This window comes from Gopherus flavomarginatus, chromosome 11, assembly GCF_025201925.1.
Source record: "Gopherus flavomarginatus isolate rGopFla2 chromosome 11, rGopFla2.mat.asm, whole genome shotgun sequence".
Lineage (NCBI taxonomy): Eukaryota > Metazoa > Chordata > Testudines > Testudinidae > Gopherus > Gopherus flavomarginatus.
The window spans coordinates 7,569,693-7,596,358 of NC_066627.1; the positions used below are offsets into that span (position 1 = coordinate 7,569,693).

General features: G+C 50.6%; 1 protein-coding gene and 1 non-coding gene across 2 annotated transcripts in view; one reads left to right on the forward strand and one right to left on the reverse strand.

Annotated features, from left to right (window-relative positions):
- LOC127031107 (zinc finger protein 707-like) overlaps positions 1-26,666 on the forward strand; it is a 769,794-nt gene that overhangs the window by 12,231 nt on the left and 730,897 nt on the right. The gene's annotated exons all lie outside the window — the stretch shown is intronic.
- Positions 9,328-9,401, reverse strand: TRNAT-AGU (transfer RNA threonine (anticodon AGU)). The gene has a single exon. It is a non-coding gene; the product is annotated as a tRNA-Thr (tRNA).

The following is a 26,666-nucleotide window of genomic DNA, read 5'->3' on the forward strand; positions in this document are numbered from 1 at the left end:
CCAGAGCCCTTTGATTCCCGGCTGCGGGACGCACAGTGAGACTTCACGGGCCGCACGTGGCCCGCGGGCCGTATGTTGTGCAGGCCTGGCATGGAGGGGCAAAATAGGTAAGAAATTTCCGTGGCCTGTCACTAGCAAATAGTAGCCACCATGGATCCTGCCAGAGGTGGCTACATCTTAGCACTGTGGGAAGCAACCCTTCACAGAGACCATTTGTCTTGTGGTTTGGGATACTTCTCAAGACATGCTGCACTCAGTGTGACCCCCTCATCCTGTGCCAGCTGGAGAAAAGAAAAGGGGCCAGCCAACTCTCCCACTACCAGCTGCGAACCGCTGATCCCCAAACAGGGGGAGGCCTCTGGCTTTCATGTGTATTAAATATTAGGCTGGTCTCTTTCTTTGGCAAATATCTAACAGAGCTAAAAGAGGGAACATATGATTCTCAAAGGAGAGGGGAAAGACAATCACTGGGAAATTTAATCCCCTGCAACATCCAGAATGGAGAGCGACTCAGGGCAACAGGTTCCCCCGAAGGAAGAAGTTTTTGGGATTTAGAAACAAGGAACAGCACAAAACTCGAGAGGATTGTTAATTGACATTTGATAATGACACAGAGGGAAAACCTGAGCTTTCAGATCAGTGTTCAGAAATGAAAGACAAAGGGTGGAAATCAGAGATTTTGGATCCATTTTGCAAATTATAGAGAGGAAAGTGGAAAATCAGAGGGATTTTATATCAGTTGTTGATAGGAGGTAAAATCTGAGTGTTTCACATGAATACTTGATAAATGAATAAAGAGGAAATGGGCAACATTTGCAAACATTTTGTATTCAATAATCTGAGAAAAGGTGTAAATCTGAGATTTTCTTAGTATTTTATAATTAGAGACAGGAAAATCTCAGGGCATATTCAATTAGAAATAGACAACTAGAGAGAAGTGGGGCAAATGTTTAGGTTACTTTATTTGAATCTTGAAGGTTTGCAAAGAAATTGTGTCACAAACTGCATATTTGATAACATGAGAGGAAAACACCAAGATCTGAGGGGAGAGAGTCACTTTCCTGTCAGGGCCCAGTGATCCCTCCCCCTCCGGGGTCTCTCACTCACTGGGGGCTCCAGGCGGGGCTGGTGCGGTCAGAGCCTGGGGCTGCCTAGGGGGCAGGTCCCAGCTGGAGAAAGCCCCACCCCCCAGCCAGGATAGGAATGTGCTACTGGTAGCAGCCTGGGGCTGGACCCTCTCTATGGGGGACACTTGCTCCCCCCTCCCCATCCTGGCCCTTCCCACGCCCTGTTGCCAGCAGAGAGTGCCCCCCCCAGCCCAGCCCAGAGGTTTCCCTGTATCTCAGGCACCCCCCAACCTCTGCCCATTAACCCTTTGCCCAGTTCAGAAATCACTCGGGGGAACCATTTCCCACCTACACAAGGACAAATCACTGCAGGTGAAAATGGGGGGAAACACCCCAAACCTGAGATCTGAACTGGCCATTGGCAAAGGGGAGAGAAAATGGGGCACAATGGGGGGAGGGGAACAGGGAACTTCTCAGGGGTTTGAGGGAAGGAGGGGTCACCCTGGATGTTGCTTGTTGCTCTCTAGGGAGAAAGGGGGCAGGACAGGAGAGGAGGGGGGTTCCCACGGAGGGGGCAGTGGTAATTCCGAGGGGATCTCAGCCCCCCCTTTTTCTCCCCGCTCCTCGGGGGTCACCTGCTCTTCTCCCCTCGCCCCCCGGCCATGTCCCGGCTGCACAGACATTTTCCATCCATCCCTTTCCCAGGTCTCCCCCCTCTGCAGCCCCCGCCCAACCCCACGCAGGGGCTGCTAGGTGTAATGCATGTTCAGTAGGGATTTCTCCCCTACTAATGCTGGGGTGTCCTTCTCCTATAGGTTAGTCTACTAATGATCTCATCTTGGTGCCATGTGTGTCAGTTCATTGCCATGGCACTCGTGTGCTCAGACATCTGAGGATGCTCTATAGAAAAGCTCCTTGAGTGAGGTGATCCACAGGGAGTAGCTCAAAGCTCCAAAGTGCCTGGCCAGGGGCAGGACATTAGCACAGCAAGGGAGGGGTGTGGCAGCGACATCACAAAGGCCTTTTGCAGGACCTCACACTATTGGTCAAAGACTATTGGTGAGCAGGTGGTGACCTCACAGAGAGATCCTGACATCAGTCAGGGGCCAGGGAAACCTCAGAGATCCCTGTGGCTTTGCTTCAGTAAGTCTCCTTCTCCAAGTCTGTCTTTGAGGACTGAGAGAGTATTCAGGTTCACAGACGTGAGCGCCAGGAGGAACCTCTTTCCAGTTTTCTCCTTCCCTTTTCGTGATTTTACTAGAAAACAGTCGTCCCTGTTTAGAAGGTAAGAGCCTCCTGGAGGTTTGAACCCTGTTCAGTACGATCCATCTGGTGACAGTTGAATTCTAGGCATGGAAAACACGAGCTTAAGGAGGCAGAATTTTATTCCGCACTTGGGATTTTGTCCCTTAGAATCATGGGGACATTAGGGTTTGTCCTTTTTGTTTCACCTTTTCCTCCATCCACCTGTCCCTCCCTCCATTCTCTTCATCTCTCCTTTTGTCCTTTCTCCTGTTCCCCTCCCAACACCAGGACGAGTATGTGTGTGTGTGTTGCGGGGGAGTGCTCTGCAGCTCTCACTGTGGGAGTTCCACCCAAAAAAGTGAGGCTGAAATAGTGCTCGGTCAGTCAGGGCTGGATTAACCTTTTGTTGGCCCTGGCACCAAACATATTTGTGGGCCCCAGTGTAGTCACTGTGGGCTCTGAGTGTGGCCCTGGTGGGGCAGTGCCATTGGTGCCTTCGTATACCCGGTACTGAACCTCAGAGACATTTTTCATTTTGATCACACACCTCTTCATGACTATATGCATTGCCATACACAGCTCCCTCAGCCCGCGGGTTTTCTTATTGAGCTGTACACCCATGTGGGTTAACCAGTGTCCACAGTGAGCAGAACTTTCATAGTGACCAAGGAAACTCCCCACAGATTTATCTCTTTCCTCATTCAGACCTTCTCTAGCCATGTCTCCAGTACCCCCCCATGTCACCAGTCACTGCATGTGGTCCTAGTCTCAGCTCAAAGTCCTAAAGCCAGCAGACACCTGATCAGTTCTGACAGATCCCTCCCTCAGCCCCCATCCTGCCATGTGAGCAAGCCAGCTGCAAACACCATTTCCCCTAAGTGAGGACTTAGCCCTTGGGAATCTGAAGACACCAGCGTCTCTCCCTCTGCTCCCATCTACATGCTAGTCTGCTACCTGGTCACCACCACCTCTCCCCATACTTGTTTCCTTTCTACTTTGGACATGCTCCCAACCAGCTGGAAGCTCCCTCTGCAAGCCTGACCTGCTCCCGCCTTCCCTGCTCCCCCGACATTCCTTTCCTACTGGTGACCTCTGTTCCTTGAGGTTAACTCCAGTGTCTTTAGGTGCTCTAGCTTAATGGCCCCAGGAGTCATAGAGCCACTTGTAGCTTCTCTAGCTACAGCCATGGGGCAACTGCCAGAGGCCAGCCTTAGACAGCTGCAGCTACTAGCCGCAGGAGCGGAGGCAATGCCAAGGCTGAGCATGCTTGAACCTTGCAAGGGCAGCACTAGGGACTCTAAATCCTCAGCACTGGCCCTAGGCAGCTGCAGACTCTGGAGTTAGGCACTTTCCTCCTCTAGGTTCCTGCATGGTTACAGAACTGCAGTAAAGTGGAACAATTTTCAGCTTCTGTGATTGGAAGATGTCTGGATCCATCTAATAAGACTGTCCTACATAAATGAGGAAAGTTGAGGTGCCTTTATTATTCTTTTGTTCCATTCTTTGTTTCTATGGGGAATTTGCCAGTGCAATATCACTGTCTTCCTTTTAAACAAACAAAACTAAAAAAAAAGTGTAATGGCTGTTGAAAATAGCAATTCCAGCCCTCGTTAGCACTGGGAAGACCCCAATGTTTGTTGCTCAATTTTCTCCTACTTTTTCTACAGTAAATGACAGTGGATCAGCATATTTGATTTGGGAGAAATGAAGTAACGGCTGCCCAAATTGAGCTTGAGTACTCCTGATTTTGAGGTGTTCAGATCTGGAAGGCAGGGGCTAGATTCCCTTTATGAATATTAGATACATCTGGAAAGGAAAAGTCCATTTCTATTTTCATGGCTCAGAAGTGGAAATCCTCCTGTCCTGTATCTGAAGCTGTCCAGGTCCAATAGAGCCTCCCCTTCCTTCCTTACCATTTTACCTTCTGGTGGGATCCACATACCTCCCTTGCCCAGCTTCAGATAGAGAGGGGCCCTGTCCAGTTAGTCCACCCAGTTCCATCTTTGGGGGCTGCCAGGCGTGGTCACACCAGCATCTCTAAGCCTGTCTGGGGAAGTCTTCTGAGGGTGCTACCTGGGCCAAAGCCTTCTACTCCTTGGTCACACCTCTTCCCTATTCACAGGTGGCACCCGCTTCTAGCAGCCAGCCCCCCAGCCACAGCAAGCTGCAGCGCATGGAGTCTCACAGCTTCCCCCCTCCCTTTTCTCTTGATAGCAGCCAAGGGAATGCTGGGAAATGTTCCTTCTCTGCTCCAAGGCAGGGAGCTGGCCAAGGAACTACAGCTCCCAGGGCCCTGTGAGGTCTCAGCTCCCCTACTGAATCCAGGCTGCTCTGAGGCTCCCTTTCTGCAGAGGGGAGGAAGTTACTGTTACAGGTCCCTTCAGAGCTTGGGCCTAGCACTATGTCAAATCCAGTACTGCTCCCAACTCTATCCAGCTCTGCTGCTGACAGGATCCCTTCCCATTCTTTTTGTTTCCTGCCTCCCCTCCAAGAAGAAGCTCTGTATTGTTCCTGTGTGGGAAATTGAACCCAGGTTGCCTGGGTGAAAGCCAAGAATCCTAACCACTAGACCACATGGGACTTCCATAACACATTTACATGTTCATATTCAATAACACAATTAAACGTAGCCATTCAAAGTAGCCATTTAAAAGAAGCCATTCAAAAAACTTCAAAAACAGACTTCAAAGAGAAATTGCAGAGTTACAACTGATCTGCAAACTTAACACCATTAATTTGAGCTTGAAGAGGGACTGGGGGTGACTGGCTCACTACAAAAGCAATTTTCCCTCTCTTGGTATTGACACCTCCCTGTCAATTACTGGGAGAGAGCCACATCCACCCTGACTGAATTAGCCTTCAACACTGGTTCTCCCCTTGTATGGTAACTCCCTTTACATCATGTTCCAATATATATTTATGCCTCTATCTGCAATTTTCACTCCATGCATCTGAAGAAGAGGGCTTTTTACCCACGAATGCTTGTGTCCAAATAAATCTGTTAGTTCTTAAGGTATCACCGGACTCCTCGTTGTTTTTGTGAAATAAAAGCAAAATGCACTCTAAGCTGATCTTAACCCTTTCAATGCCCTTACAAACTTAGATGCTTCTCACCACAGGCCGGCTGGTGGCTTTTCAGCCAGGCTCTCCCCTTTCGTCAGCGCTTCAGTTGCTTGGTGTGGCGGTGTCTGTAGATGTAGGTGGACGAGAGAGACAAAGCATGGCAAATGTCTCTGCTTTGATCATGTCCTTTCTTCCCTCTTGGCTTTGCTCCCCCTTTAGAGTCAGGTGAGCATCACTGCGTCTCTCCAAGCAAGTCTGAGCAATTCCCCTGGGGTGTCCTCTTGCAGGTAAGTGATTGCACTGTAGCTCCCTTGCTGAACAATGGCTGTTGATGGGTTGTTTGACACCCTGTCCGGGTGTTGGTTACTTTCCTTGCTGTTGTCACTGGGGAGCTAATATTTGGCTGACTCCCCCACCTTACAGCATAGTGACAACCACACTGCACAATTCTCATAACTTCATATGCATGAATGGTAAACATCTATGGGCAGAGAAATGACTTTCAGCAGATCATATCCTTTCCCCTGATGCCTTACAAGGTATGCTCTGTATATAAGATCACGATTATATGAAAATGAGGAATATGGGGGTTACATCACACTCCCCCAAAGGTACAGAATGTCACACTGAGATTCTATTTTCATTTGTTATGTAACAGCATTAAAGAGATCCAATGACTGACCAATGGCATTTTCAAGTGCTAAAATAGCAAGCGCTGTTGGTCTCTCATTGGCCATCAGCGACTGAAGATACGGTTTAATGATCCAGAGCTTCAAGGCGAGGGTGGCTCTGTCCATTGCCTTCCGTTGCGCTGCTGGGCACCAAGTCCCTGGTGGTCAATATGTGAAGCTGGGAGAAGAGAGTGGGGTGGCAAGCGGTGGTAGAACTTTTGCCACCAGGGTCTAGCTGTCTAACTTCCTCTTCGTACTGCTGGGCCCCCGTTGCCTTCAGGTAACACAGGAACTAAGGCAGGAATAGGGTGAGGAAGCAAGTAAAGCCGAGCAAGGAAGGCAAAAGTTAATCTTATCTTCATGGGCAGCTCGCAATGACGTCCTTTTTCTGTGCCACAGCTGACAACAACATCCCAGACAGAAAAGTAACAGGCCAAAAAGAAACCTAGCAGCTGCTGAAACAGTTCAGTTGGGAGTGTGCTAGACTAACAGGCTCTTCTAACCTCCTTTATGCACGGGCGGGATGTTTTCTGAGAGTGCAGCAGTTCCTTTAACTGCCACGAGTCCCTCATTTCAGGCTATGCAGCTGGAAAAGACAGCATGGGCTTCTGCACCGAGTTGGCCCACCTGACCTTTCATTCTTCTCTTGCTCTTTGTCAGCAAGGAGAAGAAAAAGAAGCTCTCCCTGAAGCTGGAATCACATGGGCGAGGTAAGGATGACTTCCTGAGTGCTGGCTCCAGTCCTCTGCCCTGCCAGCTGACCTATCGAGGGGCTACCACCACATTCTCTAGATTTGTCCATCGGTCTGTGCCAGAGTGAGCAACAGCTAAGTGGGTGCAGTTTCTGTAGTGTAGTGGTTATCACGTTTGCCTAAAATGCAAAAGGTCCGTGATTCAAAACCAGACAGAAACATGCTGGCTTCCTTTTCCCAGATCCCCTTGTTGTTCAGAAAGGCCACTCCTCCTATTGGCCTGTCCCTGGGATAACTCCAACCCCTGCATGACAGAGGATGCTGACAGCAGTGGAGAAAGCACCTTGGTGTCAGGCTGGAGAACCTAGAGTAGTTAGGCCAGTCACCATTTGCAGTCTTGTGGCTTGGCCACCTCTGCTGTTGGAGGTTGGCCTATAGAGGCTCTCACTTCCTGCTGGGCTCCTTTGTGTGACTGGCCAAAGGAGGAAGTGAGGCAGGAATGGGGCAATAGAGGAAAGTTGAGCTGAGGAAGGCAGGGAAGAAGCTGTGCGGCTAAGTGGGGTTAGTAGAGCACCACCCTTCATTCTGCAAAGCCTGGGGAGGTGTGGTTGGCTGCTGGGAGGCAGAATCCTGTGCCTGCCTCTTGGCTTCCCAGGGGTGGCCACTTGCAACCCAGGAGAAGAAGGGGGGTTCTGGGTGAAAGGAAAACAAGCAAAGCTGAGTCCAAGTGGAGAATGGCGGCTCCTTTATAGCCAACCTGGGAGCGTGACTGATGTTTTTAGAGGTGGAGGCTGGGCTGGCTGTGAGCAACTGGGATCCAGGAAACCCCCACCTGCCCTTCTGAGGGCTGAACCCATGGAGGTGCGGTTGGCTGCTGGGAGACAGACCCCTGTGGCTGCCTGTTGGCATCCCAGGGATGGGTCCTTGCAGCCCAGGAGAAGCGGGGTTTTGGGAGGAAGGAAAAGCAGCAATGGTGAGGCTGAGTGGGCTCCTTTCTGGCCGAGATGGTGGGCTGTGGTGAGTCTGGGAGTTGCCTGTAAGCCATAAGTGGACGTAGTGCAGTGAAAACCGCTGCTCCATTCTGGCCGACCTGGGGGCACCATGGATGACTTGGGAGTGGGGGCAGGGCGCTGGCTGTGAGCAAATGGGATCCAGGAAGCCCCAGCCTGTCCCTCCAGGGGCCGAGTCTTCTTCTTCTCTCCTGCCATGGGAGCCCGGCCTTAAGCCTGCCCAGCATGTGCAGCAGCTCGAGCATTAAGCCTTCCTGTGTGCATACAGCCTAGTGTAATAAGGTGTAAAGTTTAGATTTTGAATTTATCTTTAATTTCCATGGTAACTTACTTTGATCTTTTATTCCTACCACTTATAATCCTTAAAACTCCATCTGTCTGTAGTTAATAAATCTGTTTTATGCTCTACTTAAACTGGTGTATTTTGCTTGAAGTTCTTAGGAAATCTCAGCTCCATTACAAGGCTGGTTCATGTACTATTCACAGTGAGGGAGGGGTGGACCCTGCGTAATAAACTCACACTGATCAGGCTTCTGATTAAGGCAAGATGGTATGATCCAGGGGTGCAAGGCTGCAGAGCTGTGGGGCGGCAACTCTCTATCATTAGTGTTATGAGTGGCTGCAGAAGCATTCATGTAATTCAGTTGGCTGTGTCCCTACCTACGGATGTCTGTGTAAGTGCAATATCTGCCAGAGATTCACAGCTTGTCTCAGCATCACATGTGTGAGAGGGAGTCAGGTGGTGGGACAAAGGGCTCAGGGGTCCCACTGTTCAGGTTGCATCCCGGAGATCCCATCACAGACTTTCAACAACCACAGCGGGTGCTCACTGAGAGAGAGAGAGAGATGCCAAAATAGTGATCTCCAGTGCCTGCAGACATCAAACTATCAGGAATTCTGTGCACAGAGAGGACCCTGCTAGTGGAAAATGCCTTTGAAAAAGACCCTTCTGTCCCCAGCTGTGGTCGTACAGTGCTCAGTGCTCTGCGTTGTGGCCTCAAGAGCCATGGATGCAAGTTGAGTTACGATGACCTTTTCCTTGTCTCCACGTTTCTTAGGTGCCTTCTTCCAACACTTCTCAGAAAAAATGACCGGTTTCTTTTACAAGCATTTGCATTGCAAGGCAGAGGCAGTCTTCTCTGCTTCCTCAAAAGATTGACCAAAAAGTGGGAGGAGTGGACACATTTGGCAAGGCACCACCACTGGGTTCTGCATTTCTAACCTCCACTTTACCTGGCAAGTGCCTCTGGGACTTTTCTCTCAGCTGCTCCATTTTTCATCAGTGACAATCAAAAGGAAGACGACATGACATCTGTGTGTGGACATCCCCAGTGAATCACAAGGACGTGTGGTGCAGGCTTTTATGTTGCAGCAATTGCAGTCAAAGCAACCACCATGCCAATGCCAGTCACAGCAGCCTTTTCATCAACTCCAGGCTTGTGATTTGATTCTTTCCAACGTTTCTCTCCAAAGAAGCCTTTTCCTTAGCAAACAATGACTTGGATACCAAGGGAGGTCTCTTCTGTTTCCTAGAAAGACACAGGAAAATGTGAGCAGAGGAGACAAAAGCCGTACAACAAGGCACCACTGGGAGTTGAACCCAGGATCTCCTGTTTACTAGACAGGTGCTTTAGCCAGCTAAGCCAAAGTGCCTGCCTTGAGAAAGTACTTGCAACTGTTCCCTTTGGTGGTCCAGGACAACACCTGCAAATTCCAAACTACAGACATTCCCCATTTCCCTCAAGACTTGCAAGGAAGAACTGGCAGGCCAAGCCAGGATCTCCTGGTTACTAGGAAGACACTTCAGCCAGCTCTTCCCAAAGATCACTATCTAGAGACCTTTAAACAGCCTCTGTACATGTTCACTGACAAAGAGATGCCAAAATAGAGTTCTCCACTGCCTGCAGCCATCACACTACCAGGAGTTCTGCACACAGAGAGGCCCCTGCTGGTGGAAAAGGCTTTGGTAGAGACTCTTCTGACACCAGCCTGTGCTTATATACTGTTTAGCACTTTGTGTTGTGACGTCAGCATCCACAGATGCCAGTTGAGTTGGAGGACATTTTTCCTGTCTCCACATTTGTCTAATGGCTCCTTTCAACACTTGCCACCAAAAAGACTTGTTTCTTTTGCAAGCAATGTACAGCTAGGCAAAGGCAGTCTTCTCCATTTCCTCAGAAGATCACCAAGCTGTGGGGAGAGAAGACACATTCAGCCAAGCTGGATGCTGAATCTCCTCTTTATTCAGCAGGTGTCTGTGAAGGACATAAATCTCCACCGTGTAGAGGGCAAGAATAGGAGTTTATTACACACAGCACTGGCAGAGTGTCATCTTGCTTATTAGGCTCAGAGACACTCTAAATTGATTACAATAGAATATATAGATTTTCCATGGGTGGGGGAAAGTGACGGGGTAGGGAGTTCCAAACTCTGGGATAGGTTTTGCTGCAAGACATGATAAGTACAGTAGCCAAAGGTTAACAGGTTACATAATGTCTCCACCCATGGTCTCAAGTTAGCAAGTTAACATTTCATGAATACTTTGATAAAATGTTATTAGTATAAAATATCTATGCTGAATTCTGATTTGAGGTCCATAGGAAAGGAGCAACTCCTTTGTCCTCCAGGTACATTCCTAGGGATTAAAGCAAAGAAACAGTGAAAGTATATGGCAATAAAGATTGTTTTCTGTGTGTCTTAAGGCAAGGCGTTGGTCCCTGGGAAGGGAGGTGGAAGGATGCCATATCTTATACTGACATCTGCCAACTTTTCATAAACTCAAGGTTGGATCTCTGGGAAGAACGTCTCCCTACAGAAGAGACTTACGCAATAGGAACAGGGATTCTTTGTTCAATCTGCAGCTCTGAATAAGACACAATGATTTAGTTCTTAGCTCCAACACCTGGCAAATTGCTGACCAAGCCTATCTCAGCAAGCAAGGCTTTCTGTTTATCCCAGCTTTCTTTTAGCTGGTCACTATTTGCTAGGCTTCTGGTCCCTTGATTATACTCTGGACTTTGGGTCTGGAAAAGAGCTGGCACAATCCATAGACCAGGTTGTTATATAAAATGCACATGAACTTTAACCCTTCACATACAGTAATGGCAAAGTTCTTGGTTCAGGCTTGTAGCAGTGAAGGAATAAACTGCAGGTTCAAATCAAGTCTCTGGAGTCCATCCACAGCTGGGATGGGTCATTCAGTCCTTTGTACAGAGCTTCAGTTTGTAGCAAAATCCCTTCAGAGGTACAAAACAGGATTGAAGACAAGATGGAGACGAGGCATCAGCCTTTTACAGTCTCTTGCCATGTGGTCTTTGCTTTCTTTGTCCCAAGGACACTCTATCCAGCACGTGGCATAGAAAAACCTTTGAGTTTTGTCCATAGGCAGGTCCCTGCATACCTTGCTGAGCCACAAGACGTATCTGCCTTCTCTCAATGGGTTGATTGTAGAGCTGATGGTCCATAATGGGCCATCAAGCAGGCTAGGCAGAACTGACACCAACTTGTCTGGCTGGGGTGTTCCTCGGAAGCATAGCACAAGTTTGAATACAGACAGCATAGAGCCAATATTCATAACTTCAACTACAAAATTGATACACATTTAGAGATAGCATAATTATAATCAGCCAATCAGAACCTTTCCATAGACCCCTTTCACGACAACCTTTCAATCATATAGGTTGCAAATACAGAACCGTGGTCACAATGGTGATCTATAAAGTTACAGATTATGTCAATAACATCACAGGAGGTGACACGAGATCAATGAGACTGATATTGGAATACTGCCTCCAGTTTTGGTGTCCTCATTTGAAAAAGATACTGTGAAATTGGAGCTGGGGCAGCAAAAAGCCACCAAAATGTTCTGAGGGCTGGAGAAAAATACCTTCTAGTAAGCTATTGAAAGAGTGCCACCAGTTTAGCTTATCAAAAGAAGATTGAAAGGTGACTTCACTGAAGTGTTGAAGTGCCTTAATGGAGAGAAAAGATTGGGTATTAAAGGGCTCTTGAATGGAGCAGAGAAAGACATAACAAGACCCAATGATTGGAAGGTGAAAAGAGACAAATTCATGTTACAACTAAGCCCCAAATAGTCAACAGCGAGGATGATTCACCACAGGAACAAGCTACCAAGGAAAGTGGTGGATTCTCCATCCCGTGATGTCATTCAATGAAGACTAGATGCCTTTCCCCCAAAAGTAGCTATTGTGTCATGCAGGAGGCCTGTGATATGCAGGGGGTCTGATTAGATGCTCAACTGGTCTCTTTTGGCCATAAAGTCAACTAATTTCTGAAAAACTGAGTGTAGCATTGGGAGCAGCGTCTGATGTTTTCCTGTCTAGCCAGCTTGCTGCCTAGAACGAACACTCTTTGAGTGGGGTGTCCACAGGGAGTAGCTCAAACCTCCAAAGGGCCTGACCAGGGGCAGGATATTGGCACATCAAGGGAGGGGTGTGGCAGTGACATCACAAAGGCCTTTTGCAGGACCTCAGACTATTGGTCCAACGTGATGGGGGGTTTTGACCTCACAGAGAGATGCTGACATCAGCCAGGCAGGACAGGGGCGAGGGGCCAGGGAAACCTCAGAGACCCCTGTGGCTTTGCTTCAGCAAGTCTCCTTCTCCAGGTCTCTCCTCGAGGACTGACAGAGTATTCGTGTTCACGGACATGAGCGCCAGGAGAAACCTCTTTCAAGTTTTCTCCTTCCCTTTTAGTGATTTTACTAGAAAACAGCCATCCCTGTTTAGAAGGCAAGAGGCTCCTAGAGGTTTGAAACCTGTTCAATCTGATCTATCTGGTGACAGGACATTTCCCTTCCCTGTACCTCAGGCTCCTCCCCATCTGTCCAATGGGAAGAGGGACAATTCTTGAGCTCTGGGCGGTCGTGAGCCTGAGTGAGATAAGGGGCGTTAAAGCCCTCTGTGAAGGAGAAAGGGGAGTGGTCCCAAAATATGGCAATTCGGTGCCCTTGCAATGCCCTATGGAGGCAGGACAGGAAAACCTCAGAGACCCCTGTGGCTTTGCTTCAGTAAGTCTCCTTCGCCAGGTCTCTCTTTGAGGACTGAGAGAGTATTCGGGTTCACGGACGTGAGCGTCAGGAGGAACCTCTTTCGAGTTTTCTCCTTCCCTTTTAGTGATTTTACTAGAAAACAGCCGTCCCTGTTTAGAAGGTAAGAGCCTCCTGGAGGTTTGAAACCTGTTCAGTCTGATCCATCTGGTGACAGGTGAATTTGAGGCATGGAAAACAAGAGCTTAAGGTGGCAGAATTTTATTCTGCACCTGGGATTTTGTCCCTTAGAATCACTGGGGACATTAGGGTTTGTCCTTTTTGTTTCACCTTTTCCTCCATCCCTCCCTCCCTCTTTCTCTTCTCTTGCTTCCTTTGTCCTTTTACCTGTTCCCCTCCCAACACCAGGAGGGAGGGGGAGAGAGAGTGTGTGTGTGGTTTTTTTAGTTTTTTGCAGGGCAGTGCTCTGCAGTTCTCACTGTGGGAGGTCTACCCAAAAATGTGAGGCTGAACTAGTGCTCGGGAAGTGATACCCACCGGTGACCTGGGCCATCCTTTGGACTCTCTGGTGAGATCCCTCAGCCTCCCCTCCTCAGTTTCTAGCTGGATTGGCTGAGCAGGGGGTTATTGACAGGGAGGAGACTCAGATCCTTGTTTTTCTCTTTATAAGTCAAAACCAGTTCTATGTTTCATGAATTTTGCCGCTTCTCTGCATTAGTTGTCTCTGAGCAGTTCATGATTCTCTCTAACATTGCAGTTCTCCTCAAATACTTGCTGAATAGTTACTGTCACTGTTGTTGGTCTGGAGCTCATCTGAGAGCACTTTATTCAGGTCATTCAGTGTCTGAAATTCAAGATCCAATGGGTAGCTTGAAAATCAGGGCTCTTGGGTCCTATTCCCAACTCTGCCTCTGACTGGCTGTGTGACCTAAGACAAGTCAATTCTCCTTTCTCAGCCTTAGCTTCTCCCTCTTTCAAGTAGAAATAATAATGATCCGCTCGCACCTACCTGACGGTGGGTGGAGGATGGGGATCCATTGGAGAGTGTCACTAGGAGTAGGGCATAATATGAGGTGTCCTATCACGTTTACTCAGAGCAGATTAACACGTAGTAGAATAGCTGAAATAGTCTATTTTATTTGCATTTTTTTATTTTGAAATTGTTAAGAGCAGCAACGACTTAGCTCAGACTGAAGCATCTTATCTAATGTTTGAGATCTAAGTGTCTCCTCTTTGTGTGCGAGTAGACAATTTAACACACTCTGACAAACAGGAGATGCTTTTGTTTTGCAATACAATATTTTTGCAAAGAACTTTCATCACACTCTTTATGATTTTGAGAAAAAAAAACGGATTATCCTGAATGGGATTTTCAGACAGAAATGGATTCAATGAAATTTCTCCACCATCTCGATTCCTGGGCTCTACCCCTGCCTCTGAGGGGGTTTATTGTCTGTTAGAACAGGAGTCGGGACTGGTGGCTTCTCTTTCTGGCTCTGCCACCGGCTTATTGTGTAGGCGCTTGGGTAGGTCACTTCCCTTCTCTGGACCTCAGGCTCCTCCCATCTGTCCAATGGGAACAGGGACAGTTCTCGAACTCTGGTCAGTTGTGAGCCTGAGTGAGATAAGGGGCGTTAAAGCCCTCTGTAAAAGAGAAAGGGGAGTTTCACAGTCTTTAGCACCAAGGAATTCTAAAGTTTGCTAAAATGCCTAGTCTGTGGAAACAAGAAATGGTCAGGGCCAATCTTTAACCAGTGCCTTTTTGAAAGCCCATTCAGGGATGTGAGTCCCTGTCTTTCAGGTACCTGGGGTTCTTTGCCAGCAGGAGAGAAGAGGTTCCTGCCTCCATTTTTCTGGCCTTGACAAACCAGGTGCTGTGCCCCAGTTCTCGTCTGAGATCCCTGAAAAAGAACATCTTCCCATCCATGAACAAGACAGGACCTTTCTCTAAAAGGGGAACAAAGAGACCCCTGAGACTTACAGACTAGCTAGCCTCACTGCCATTGCTGGAGAGATCCTGCAATACATTCTTAAACACTCAGTTTGTCAGCAGCACCTACAGAATAGTTTGATTCTTAGGACTAGTGAACATGGATTTGTCAAGAACAAATCATTCCAAACCAATCCTCTTTCCTTCTTTGGCAGGGTTCCAGGCCTGGTGGAGGTGGGTAAACAGTAGATGGGATCTAGCTTGCAGTTACTACGGCTTTTGACACTGTCCCGTAGGACATTCTCACAAGCGAACGAGGGAAATGCAGTCCAGCTGCAGTCAGTGTAATGTGGGTGCAGAGCTGGTTGAAAGCCCAGACTCCAGGAGCCCTTCTCCAGATTTGGCTGTCCAATGGAGAGGGTGTACCTAGTGGGTCTGGCAGGCATCAGTCCGGAGTCCGGTACTATTCAATATTTTCATGAATGATTAGGAAAATGCAGTGGAGAACATGCTTCTAAAATTTGCAACTGACACCAATCACTTTGGAGCACAGGATTGAAATTCAAAACGTCCTTAACAAACTGGAGACTTGGTCTTCTTGAGACAAACTCCATGGCTGGGCCCCTCTCTCTACACTGGGCTGAAGTGAAACCCCAGAGCCAAACACTCCTCCTGGGCAGTGCGCTCCGACCTTGAATGGTCAGATGCTGCTTAGCACTGTCAGAGCAGCTTTTGCTGGGGGATTCTCCCAACACTTTTTAATAGCGGGAAAGTATGAAATCCCCATTTGACTGCTGGGGACAGAGCCCTAGAGTGGGGAGCAACTTGCCCAAAGTCCCCCAGGAAAAGGAAAACAACCAGCAGTGGAACCAACAGGAAACCCAGCAATGGAACTCAGGAGACCTGGGGGTGTGCTAGGGTGAGCAGATGTCCCGATTTTATAGACACAGTCCAAATTTTGGGGTCTTTTTCTTATCTAGGATCTTATTACCCCCACCGCGTCCCGATTTTTCACACTTGCTGTCTGATCACCCTAGGGTGTGCACATGTGTGGGTCCCAGGTGCTCCCTGCCCCTCTCATTGAAGCAGATGTGCACGGTTACTGCCCTGGGAACTGCAGGACACCAGTGGGCTTGGAGTTGGCTGGAGGTAGGGTCTGGGTGCAGGCAGGGCAAGGGGTGCGGGGCTGGCTGGCTTCAGGCAGGGGGGTGCATCAGGGGTTCGCTGGAGACAGGGCAGGGGGTGCTGGGCTGGTGCAGGCTGGGTAGGTGTGGGGGCTGGCTGGCTTTGGGCAGGGCCATAGGGGAGTGCGGCAGGAGTTGGCTGGAGACAGGGCAGGGGGTGTGTCTTGGGCTGGCTGTGGGGCTGGCTGCAGGCAGGGCAGGGAGGATGCGGCTGGTACGGGCAGGGCAGAAGGTGCAGGGCTGGCTGCAGGCAGGGCATGGGGGAGGGCCGGTGCAAGGAAGTTTTACGCCCTAGGCAAAACTTCCACTTTGCGCCCTCCCCCCTGTTCCCCCACCCTGAGGTGCCCCACCCGTGGCAACTCCCCCCCTGGACCCTGAGGCGTCCCTCTTGTGACAGGATCCCCGTTCTGCCCTGCTGCACCCCCCTCGCCCCAGCTCCGAGCACGAGCACCCCGAGCACACCGTGGCCACTTCACTTCTCCCGCCTGCCAGGCTTGCGGTGCCTAAGCCTGTCAGGCAGTCAAGCACCCTCCTCTGAGCCACAGCAGCCCTGACAGTTGACAATAGAGGCACCTTAACCCCTGAATTCCTTCAATGTGTCCCCCTCCGGGGTCCAGCTCCAATCACCAGATACTCAGGGTATGTCTATACCACCTGCCGAATCGGTGGGCAGTGATCGATCCAGCGGGGATGGATATATCACGTCTAGTGTAGATGCAACACATCGAGTGCTCTCCCCTCGACTGCTATACTCCAGCTCGGTGAGAGACCCAGGCAGAGTCTACGGGGAGCTGCAGCAGTTGACTCACCACGACTGTGACAATGTAAGTATAATCTAATATCTCATTGAAAGATGACAGGGCCAGAAGGAGTTAATTAACTCACCTCACCGACTGACCTGACCCGTGGGTGAACCTTAAGAACTGGTTAGCAAGATATGTAAATGAACAGAGCTTTAAAATGCAAGTTTGCATTGTTAGAGGTAGAAGGGGAGATGTTTGCTCAGGTCTTGTGATGTAAGCAAACAAGTCTTGTCTGTTGCTATAGTTTTAATTCAAAGAGCAAAAAAGGAATATTAACATTTATGATGACACTTGTGTGAAATAGTATTATTGTCTCTGTGTCTCTTTGAAGGTTGTGGTAACCTGTATTTGAACTCTTTGATGGATAAATTACCCTGTACTAATTGCCAGGATGTTTGGAAGGAGAGTTAAACCTATTGTTTTCTCAGGCCGAAAGGCTGATGGAAATGTATAAGAAGCCTGGACACGATCCTTGTTCATCTCAGATCTGCTTTGGGTTTCAAGACGGGGAAACCTTAAGCCACAAGGATTGAGATCCCCAGTCATTGACTGGAGCCACCCTGAATATGGAAATTGGACTATAACCTATGGACTATTTCTAAAAGGACTTTTGGCAACTACAAGCTCACCTCTACTGTGTATCTAAACCTCAAGAATTGAATTCAAGTCTATATGTCTATTAATCTTTTAACCAGCACTCTCTCTCTTTTCTTTTCTAATAAATTTTAGCTTAGTTAATAAGAATTGGCTATAGCGTGTATTTTGGGTGAGATCTAAGTTATAATTGAACCTGGGTATGTGGCTGATCCTTTGGGATCGGAAGAATCTTTTCTTTTATATGATGAAGTAAGATTTTCAGGAATCATCATCATATCTGACAGGTGTGTCTGGAAGGAGGCCTGAGGCTGGGTACTTTAAGGGAACTGCGTGGTTTAAACTTCTAAGTAACCAGTGAAGTACTACAGAAGCTGTTTTGTGCTGGCTTGGTAAATCTAAGTATTGAAATAACCACCAGCATTTGGGATTTGTCTGCCCTGTCTTGTTTGCAGTTCACCCTGATTGAGTGATCTCAGCTGGCTCCCACGGGCAGCACCATCACACCTATATCCAGGCTGTAGGGGTCCGGGGTATCTTAGGGGCCTTGGGGTGAACAGATACCTATGTCCAGGCCGTAGGGGTTCCGAGGGGGCTTAGAGAGTTTTGGGGGGGACACAGATACCAATCTCCAGGCTTTAGGGGTCCCAAGGGGGCTTAGGGGGTTCGTGGGGTGCACATATTCCTAAATCCAGGCTGTAGTGTTACCAGGGGGGATTAGGGGGTTAGTGAGGGGCATAGATACCTACGTCCAGGCTGGAGGAATCATGAGAGTCTTAGGGGATTTTTGTCCAGGAGCTGCAGGGGAGGGGGTGTTGAAGGGGGAGAGGAGCCACCCTGGGACAGGGAGGAGAAGCCCTGGACCCTGGTAGAAGATGTGGGGCTGAAGTTCCCGTCTCGGAAGCTTTTTAACAGGTCTGTGCATTTCATCATTTTATTTCTGTCTTATGATTAAATTGAGTTCTTTGAGTAATGAGTTCTAAAATGCCTCACCTTTCCAGGCTGCAGTAATTATCATTATTACTGTTACTACCGTATTGTATCGCTTCTCCTCCCCATAACCTCCCACCCCGAACCCTGAGGCTGTTTGTTGGGGGACACTCACTCAGCCCCCGCAGGAGCAGGAAGAGGGGAGTAGTTGAGTGGAGCCTGCCCAGCAAACAGCTGATCGCAGCTGCACGCAGGCTGCCCCCAGGGAAAAGCTCAGCTGGACGTAGGTATCTGTGCTCCCATGAACTGCTAAGCCCTCCAGGGACCCCTCCAACCTTGACATAGGTATCTGTGCCCCCCCACAACCCCCTAAGCCCTCCAGGGACCTGTACAGCCTGGAAGTTGTCATCTGTGCACCCCATAAACCTCCTAATCCCCCTGGGACCCGTCTAGTCTGCACGGAGGTATCTGTGACCTCCAGAAACCCCCTAAGCCTTCCAAGAACCCTACAGCCTGGACTTAGGTATCTCTGACCCACACGAACCAACTGAGGACTCCTTCAGCCAGGATGTAGGTATCTTTACCCCCACAATCCTCTAAGCCTCCCAAGGGACCCCTACAGGCTGGACATAGGTATCTGCGCCCCCCCCACCTCCTAAGCACCCCCGGGACCCCTATAGCCTGAAGTTAGGTATCTGTGCCCCCCAGGATCCCCTAAGGCTCCCCGGGACCCCTACAGCCTGGACGTAGGTATCTGTGCCACCCACAAACCCTATAAGCCCCCCAGGGACCTCTCGAGCCTGGATATAGGTGTTTGGGCCCCCCACAAACCATCTAAGCCTCCCCAGCGACCCCTAAAGATGAGAGATAGTTATCTCTGCCCCCCACAAACCCCATAATGCCCACAGGGACCCCTACAGCCTGGAGATAGGTATTTGTGCACCCCAGAAACTCCCTAATTCTTCCCAGGACATCTCCAACCTGGATGTAGGTATCTGAGTTCCCCACGAACCCCCTAATCTCCCACGGGACCCCGACAGCCTGGATGCAGGGTTATGTGCGACCACAGCCCCTTTATGTGCCCCAGGAACATCTACAGCCAGGACGTTGGTATCTGTGCCCCCCCATAAGCCCCCTAATCCCCACGGGAACCCCTACAGCCTGGACGTAGGTATCTGTGCCCCCCACGAACCCGCAAAGCCCCCCAGGGACCTTTACAGCCAGGACATTGGTATCTCTGCCCCCCATAAATCTCCTAAGCCCTCCGGGACCCCTCCAGCCTGCACATAGATATCTGTGACCCCCAGAAACCCCCTAATGCCCCAGGAACCCCTACAGCCTGGACATAGGTATCTGTGACTCCAACAAACCTCCTAAACCACCCAGGACCTCTCCAGCTAGGACGTAGGCATCTGTTCCCCCCTCTACCCCCAATCCCCTCAGGACCCCTAGACCCTGGACGTAGGTATCTGTGTCTGCCCCGATCCCTTAAGCAACCCCATTACCCCTTTAGCCTGGACATAGGTATCTGTGCTCCCACAACCCCCCTAAATGCCCCAGCCACTCCTTCAGCCTGGATGTACCTATCTGTGACTCTCACGAACCCCCTAAGCCCCCAGGGATCCCTACAGCCTGGACACAGGTGTCTGAGCACCCCACGAACCCCCTAAGCTCCTCGGGACACATCCAGCCTGGATGTATCTGAGCCCCCAGTGAACCGCCTAATCGCCCTGGGACACCGACAGCCTGCACCTAGGTATCTGTGCCCCCACAAGCCCCCTATACCCCTCAGGGCCCCTCCAGCCTAGAAGTAGGTATCTGTACCTCCACAAACTCCACCAGAGAGGTCCTTTGGGGCCATCTGCCTCTCCCAAGTCAGGCTAAAGGAGGAGGGTTGGGCGTGGGGCTAGCAACTCCACCTCGTAAAAAATCAACCCGCTACAGAAATGCCAACAATAGAGACAACAGAGACTTTTACCCTGGAAAAAGAAGAGTCTTCAATTCGAAGATGCATGATGCTGGGTGGTAAAAGCCATGAGGAAGCCACTAAGCCGATTACCCTTCTTGCAACCAGGAGGATTACCATAGGCACATGGAACGTGAGGCACCAGACAGGAACTGCGGTGGAACTCCCAAGGCAAGCGGAAAAGAGGCCGTCCAAGAAACACCTGGCGACGTGACCTTCAGGCTGATAGCAAAAAAATGGGCTATACCTGGAACCAGTTACAACGAATGGCCCAGGATACAGGACTCTGGAGATCTGTTGTTGGCGGCCTATACCCCGATTGGGGTGACGGGCGTAAGTGAGTGAGTGAGTACCCCCACAGGCCCCCTGGGACTCCTACAGCCTGGACATAAGTATCTGTGCACCCCACAAAACCATAAGCACTTGTAGGGATGCCTACAGCATGGACTTAGGTATCTGGGGCCCCCAAACTCCCCTAAGCCCACCAGGGACCCCTACAGCCTAGAGATAAGTATCTGTACCCCCCCGAACCCTATAAGACCCCCCTGGACCCGCCAGCCTGGACTTAGGTATCTGTGCCCCCCACGAACCCACTAAGCCCCCCAGGGACCCTCCAGGCTATACAGAGGTATCTGCGCCCACCAGAAACCCCCTTAGCCCCCCAAGGACCCCTCCAGCCTGGATGCAGGTATCTGTGCCTCTCATAAACTGCCTAAGCCCCCCCCGGAACCCCTCCAGCCAGGACCTACGTATCTGTGCCCCCTCAATACACTAATTTCCCCTGGAAGCCCTATTGCCTGCACATAGGTATCTCTGCCCCCCACAAACCCCCTAAGCCTCCCAGGAACCACTACAGCCTAGACGTATGTATCTGTGCCCCGCAGAAAACCCCTAATCCACCCGGGGATCCCTACTGCATGGACCTAGGTATCTGTGCCCCCCAGGAACCCCCTAAACCCCACAGGAACCACTCCAACCTGGACATAGATATCTGTGCCTCCCAAAAAAACCCTAAGCCCCCCAGGGACCCCTAAAGCCAGGAGATAGTTATCTCTGCTGTCCGCAAAAGCCCCTAATCCTCCCCGGAACCTCTCCAGCCTGGACGAACATATCTGTGCCCCCACAAACCCCCTAAGCCCCCCGGGACCCCTCCAGCCTGGATGAAGGTACCTGTGCCCCCCTGACGCTCTAAGCCGCCCCAGAATCCCTATAGCCTTGACGTAGGTATCTGTGTCCCCTACAATACCACTAAGCCCCCCCATTGACCCCTCCAAGACATACATAGGTATCTATGCCTCTCATCAAGTCCCTAAACCCCCAGGGACCATTGTGCTCATCACAAATCCTAAGCCATCCAGGGACCCCTCCAGCCTGGACATAGGTATTGGTGTCCTCCACGAAGCCCCTAATCCCCACCAGGACCTCTACAGCCTGGACACAAGTACCTATGCCACCCACAACCCCACTAACTCCCTCAGGGTCCCGACCATCCTGGACGTAGGTATCTGTGACCCTATGAACCCCCTTAAGCCTCCCCGGAATGCCTCCAGCCTGGACGTAGCTATCTGTACCTCCCATGACCCCTAAGTCCCCCAGGGATCTCTACAGTATCTACGTAGGTGTGATGCTCTGTGCATTACCCTGCGTGGCCACACGGCGTCACTGTTGCTCCATGCGGGAAATGCTCTGTGCATTACTGTGATGGAGTGGGGACTGTCTCTGCGGGGGATGGGACAGCAGCGGGTGACTTTAGGTGAGGGCCAGGACCTAAGCCTGTAACTCGAGCTAGGCAGGGGGGAGGTGTCAGCACCTTTGCCCGGGAAGCTGGACACAGGAAGGGGTCGGCTGGATGGAGTTAGTTCAGTTTTGGTTTGGAGCTGGGTTGTTGGAATGCAGGGAATCCCAAACTGGGAACTAAGCTTCCTGAACCCCCAGAAGGACTCGATTGAGGGGTCCTGGTTGTGCCCAAGAGTTCTGCTGTATCCTTCCTTCCTGTTGGCCAAAAAAACCTTCTGTTTTACTGGCTGGCTGAGTCAGTGTGTGTCCCAGGAAGAGGGGTGCAGGGCCGGATTCCACCACACTCTGTGACACCCCCTAAGCCCCTCTGGGACCCCTGCAGCCTGGACGTAGGTACCTGTGCCCCTCACCAAACCCCTGAGCCCCCCAGTGACCCCTACAGCCTGGACCTACGTATCTGTGCCACCCACGAACCCGCTAAGCCCCCCAGGGATCCCTACAGCCTGGACGTAGGTGGAACCCTTCTGCCAGACTGAATTGATAGCAGTAAGGACGGGGTTCAATACATAGGAGTCCCTTCCCTACAACGTAATGCAAACCAGCTCGAGCCCCCACCCAGTGACATGGGACAATTTTACATACGCACCCCTAGGTGCCTCTAAGAGGCAATACTTCCCCTCTCGCAAGCACAGAGTCTGGGTGTAGTAGAAAACGTTTAATAATGTGAGATAAACAACATAGCATTAAATTGGGAAAACACTCAACTAGGTCGTGTCCTTTTCCCTGGGCTCTTGACTCCAGCAATCGCCAAATCACCCCAAGACTCCAAAGTCCGATACCTCAAATGTTTCAAGAGTTCAGCAACCCCAAAATCACCCACAGTCCCGCAGCCCCAGAGTTCAAGAGCCTATCTGCAGGGTTTTCCCCCACCAGTCTGGGTAGAAAGGGGCACCTTACGTGGTCCACTGCCGACTGCCCTGCTTCTCTGTGGGATTCTACTTCCGCCTTCCTCACCAGCTGCTTCGCTCTGCCAGCCAACCTGTGATCTGCTCCAGCTGTCCCTAAAAGCTGCTGGACTCATCTCACTCTATGGGCCACTCCAATCATCTCACAAACTGCTCTTTTTCATCAGCTGCTCTGCTCTGCAATATAGCTTCAGACTCCTTCACTAATTAGCACAGCTTTTCAGTGATTTCAGTTCAGGAACCTGGAATTTCAACTCTTAAGAGAATGAAAAATCAGCTCTACTATTCACTTGTTAAAAGAAAAAATGGTGCAATTGGTGTTTCTGGTTCATTCAAGGAGCCCACTCCCTTGTCTAGCGAGTGCCACTCAATTGATGGTGAGAATCACTGTCTCAAAGCAGTTTCACAGTTCCTCATCCACACAATCAGGGTGACAACACTCTACATCTCATGCCCCAACAACAAATAAACTGGGGATACCACAGCTGCTAAAGCAACCATCCCAGGCTGCCGTGGCCATGTCAGGCGGAGTGGGTGTGCCAATGCAAACACGATCAGCCCCTGAAATTCTTTTCCACACACCAGATGTCAGGGTAGAGTTCATCCTGCTTCTGCTTACATAGGTTGTGCCCCCCACAACTCCCTAATCCCACTGGGACCCATCTAGGCTGGATAAAGGTATCTGTGCTCCTCACAAACCTCTAAGCCCCCCAGGGAACCCATAAGCCCAGATGTAGGCATCTGTATGCCCCACAAACCCCCTAAGACCCACAGGACCCCTCCAGCCTGTAGGTAGGTATCTGTGACCCCCAAAGCCCCACAAAGACCCTCGGGATCACTACAGCATGGATGTTTGTATCTGTGACCCCCACAAACCGCCTAAGCTACCCAGGGCCACCTACAATCGGGACGTAGGTATCTGTTCCCCCCCCCAACACAGCTAATCCCCCACGGGACCCCTGCAGCCTAGACGTAGGTATCTTTGACCCCACGAATCACCTAAGCCACGACAGGGCCCCTCCAGCACGGACATAGGTATCTGTGCCCCTACAACCCTCCTAAGATCCCCGAAACCCCTCCAGCCTAGATGCAGGTATCTGTGCCCGCACAGACCCCCTAGGCCATGATGGGATCCCTCCAGCCTCGACATAGTTATCTGAGATCCCCACAACCCCCCTAAGCTCCCCAGAACCCTTCCAGTCTAGACGCAGGTATCTGTGCCCAACACAAACCCCCTAAGGCCGCCAAGACCCCTCTTGCCTGGATGAAGGTATCTGTGCCCCTCACAAACCCTTAAGCCCCCCCAGGATCCCTATAGCCTAGATGTAGGTATCTGTGCACTCTCACGAACACACTGATCCTCCTAGCGACCCCTACAGCATGGACGTAGGTATCTGTACCCCAAAATGCCTCAAAGCAACCCCGGGACCCCTACAGCATCAAAATAGGTATCTGTGCCCCCCCATAACTCCCTAATACCCCCAGAACCCCTCCAGCCTGGACGTAGATATTTGTGACCTCCAGGAACCCCCTAAGCCCTCCCCACGACTTCTCTAGCCTGGACATAGGTATCTATGCCCCCCACAAGCCACCTAACACCCATAGGGCCCCCACCAGCCTAGTTGTAGCTATGTATATGCCACACAAACCCCCTAAGCTCCACAGGGCCCCCTCCAACCGGGACATAGGTATCTGCGCAACCACAACCCCTAAAATCCCCCAGGGACCACTCCAGACTATACATAGGTTTCTGTGCCCCTCACCAACTCCCTTAACCCCTAGGGACCACTACAGCCTGGACGTATGTGTCTGTGCTCACCACAACCCCCTAAGCAGTCCAGGGACCTCTCCAGCCCGGACGTAGCTATCTGTGCCCCCCCATGACCCCTAAGCCCCCCAGGGATCTCTACAGCCTCTACATAGGCGTGATGCTCTGTGCATTACCCTGTGTGGCCAAACGGAGTCACTGTTGCTACATGCAGGAAATGCTCTGTGCATTACCCTGTGTGGGCACACGATGCCACTGTTGCTCCATGCGGGAAATGCTCTGGGCATTACTGTGATGGAGTAGGGACTGTCTGTGTGGGGGATGGGAGAGCAGCGGGTGACTTTAGGACCGGACACGTGCTCAGCCTGTAACCTGAGCTAGGCAGGGAGGAGGGGGTCAGCACCTTTGCCAGGGAAGCTGGACACAGGAAGGGGCCGGCTAGAGGGAGTTGGGTTAGTTTAGTTTCCGTTTTGGGCTGGGTGGTTGGAATTCAGGGGATCCCAAACTGGGAACTAAGTTTCCTGAACCCCCAGAAGGACTCGATTGCGGGGTCCTGCTTGTGCCTCCAAGCTCTGCTGTATCCTTCGCTCCTGTTGTCCAATAAACCTTCTGTTTTACTGGCTGGCTGAGAGTCACTGTGAGTCCCAGGAAGAGGGGTGCAGGGCCATACTCCCCCACACTCCATGACAGACCCTAAGCCCCCCCGGGACCCCTCTAGCCTGGAAGTAGATATCTGTGCCCCCCACCAAACACCTAAGACCCTCGGAGACCCCTCCAGCCTGAACTTAGGTATCTGTGCCCCCCACAATCCCCCTAAGCCCCCCAGGGACCTATACAGCCAGTACATTTGTATCTGTACCCCATATAGACTCCATAAGCCCCCTGGGACACTCCAGTGTGCACGTAGATATATGTGCCCCTCAGAAACCCCCTAACCCCCCAGGAACCCATACAGCCTGGACAACCCCCCTAATGCCCCCCGGGACATCTACAATCTGGACGTAGATATCTGTGCCCCTCATGAAACCTGTAACCCCCCCCCCCCCGGGACCGATACAGCCTGGACATAGGTATCTGTGCCCACCCGAACTCCTAAGACCCCCTGGTGCCCCTACAGCCTGGTATCTTGGGCCCCCACAAATCTCCTAAGACTCCCAGGGTGTCTCCAGCCTGGACGTAGGTATCTTTGCCCCCCACTAACCTCCAAAGCCTCCTGGTACCACTACAGCCTGGATGTAGTAATATGTGCCCCTCATGAACCCTCTAAGCCCTCCTGGGACCCCTAGAGCCTGGAGATTGGTATCTGTGTCCCCCTCAAACTCTCTAAGCCCCCCAGGGACCCCTACGGCCTGGATGTAGGTATCTGTGCACCTCAAGGCCCCTAAAATCCCCCGGACCCCTACAGCCTGGATGTAGGTATGACGGTGCTGCCTGTGGGAGTCAGTTCAGGTCACTCAATCAGGGTGAACTGCAAACAAAACAGGGCAGACAAATCCCAAATTCTGGTGGTTATTTCAATACTTAGATTTACCACGCCAGCACAAAACAGCTTTCGTAGTACCTCACTGGTTACTTAGAAGTTTAAACCACGCAGTTCCCTTAAAGTACCCAGCCTCAGGCCTCCGTCCAGACACACCTGTCAGATATGATGATGATTCCTGAAAATCTTACTTCATCATATAAAGAAAAGGTCCTTCCAATCCCAAAGCATCAGCCACATACCCAGGTTAAATTATAGCTTAGATCTTACCTAAAATACATGCTATAGCCAGTTCTTATTAACTAAGCTAAAATTTATTAGAAAAGAAAAGAGAGAGAGTGGGTGTTGGTTAAAAGATTAATAGACTTATAGACTTGAATTCAATTCTTGAGGTTCAGATACACAGTAGAGATGAGCTTGTAGTTGCCAAAAGTCCTTTTAGAAATAGTCCATAGGTTATAGTCAATTTCCATATTCAGGGTGGCTCCAGTCAACGACTGGGGATCTCAATCCTTGTGGCTTAAGGTTTCCCCCTCTTGAAACCCAAAGCAGA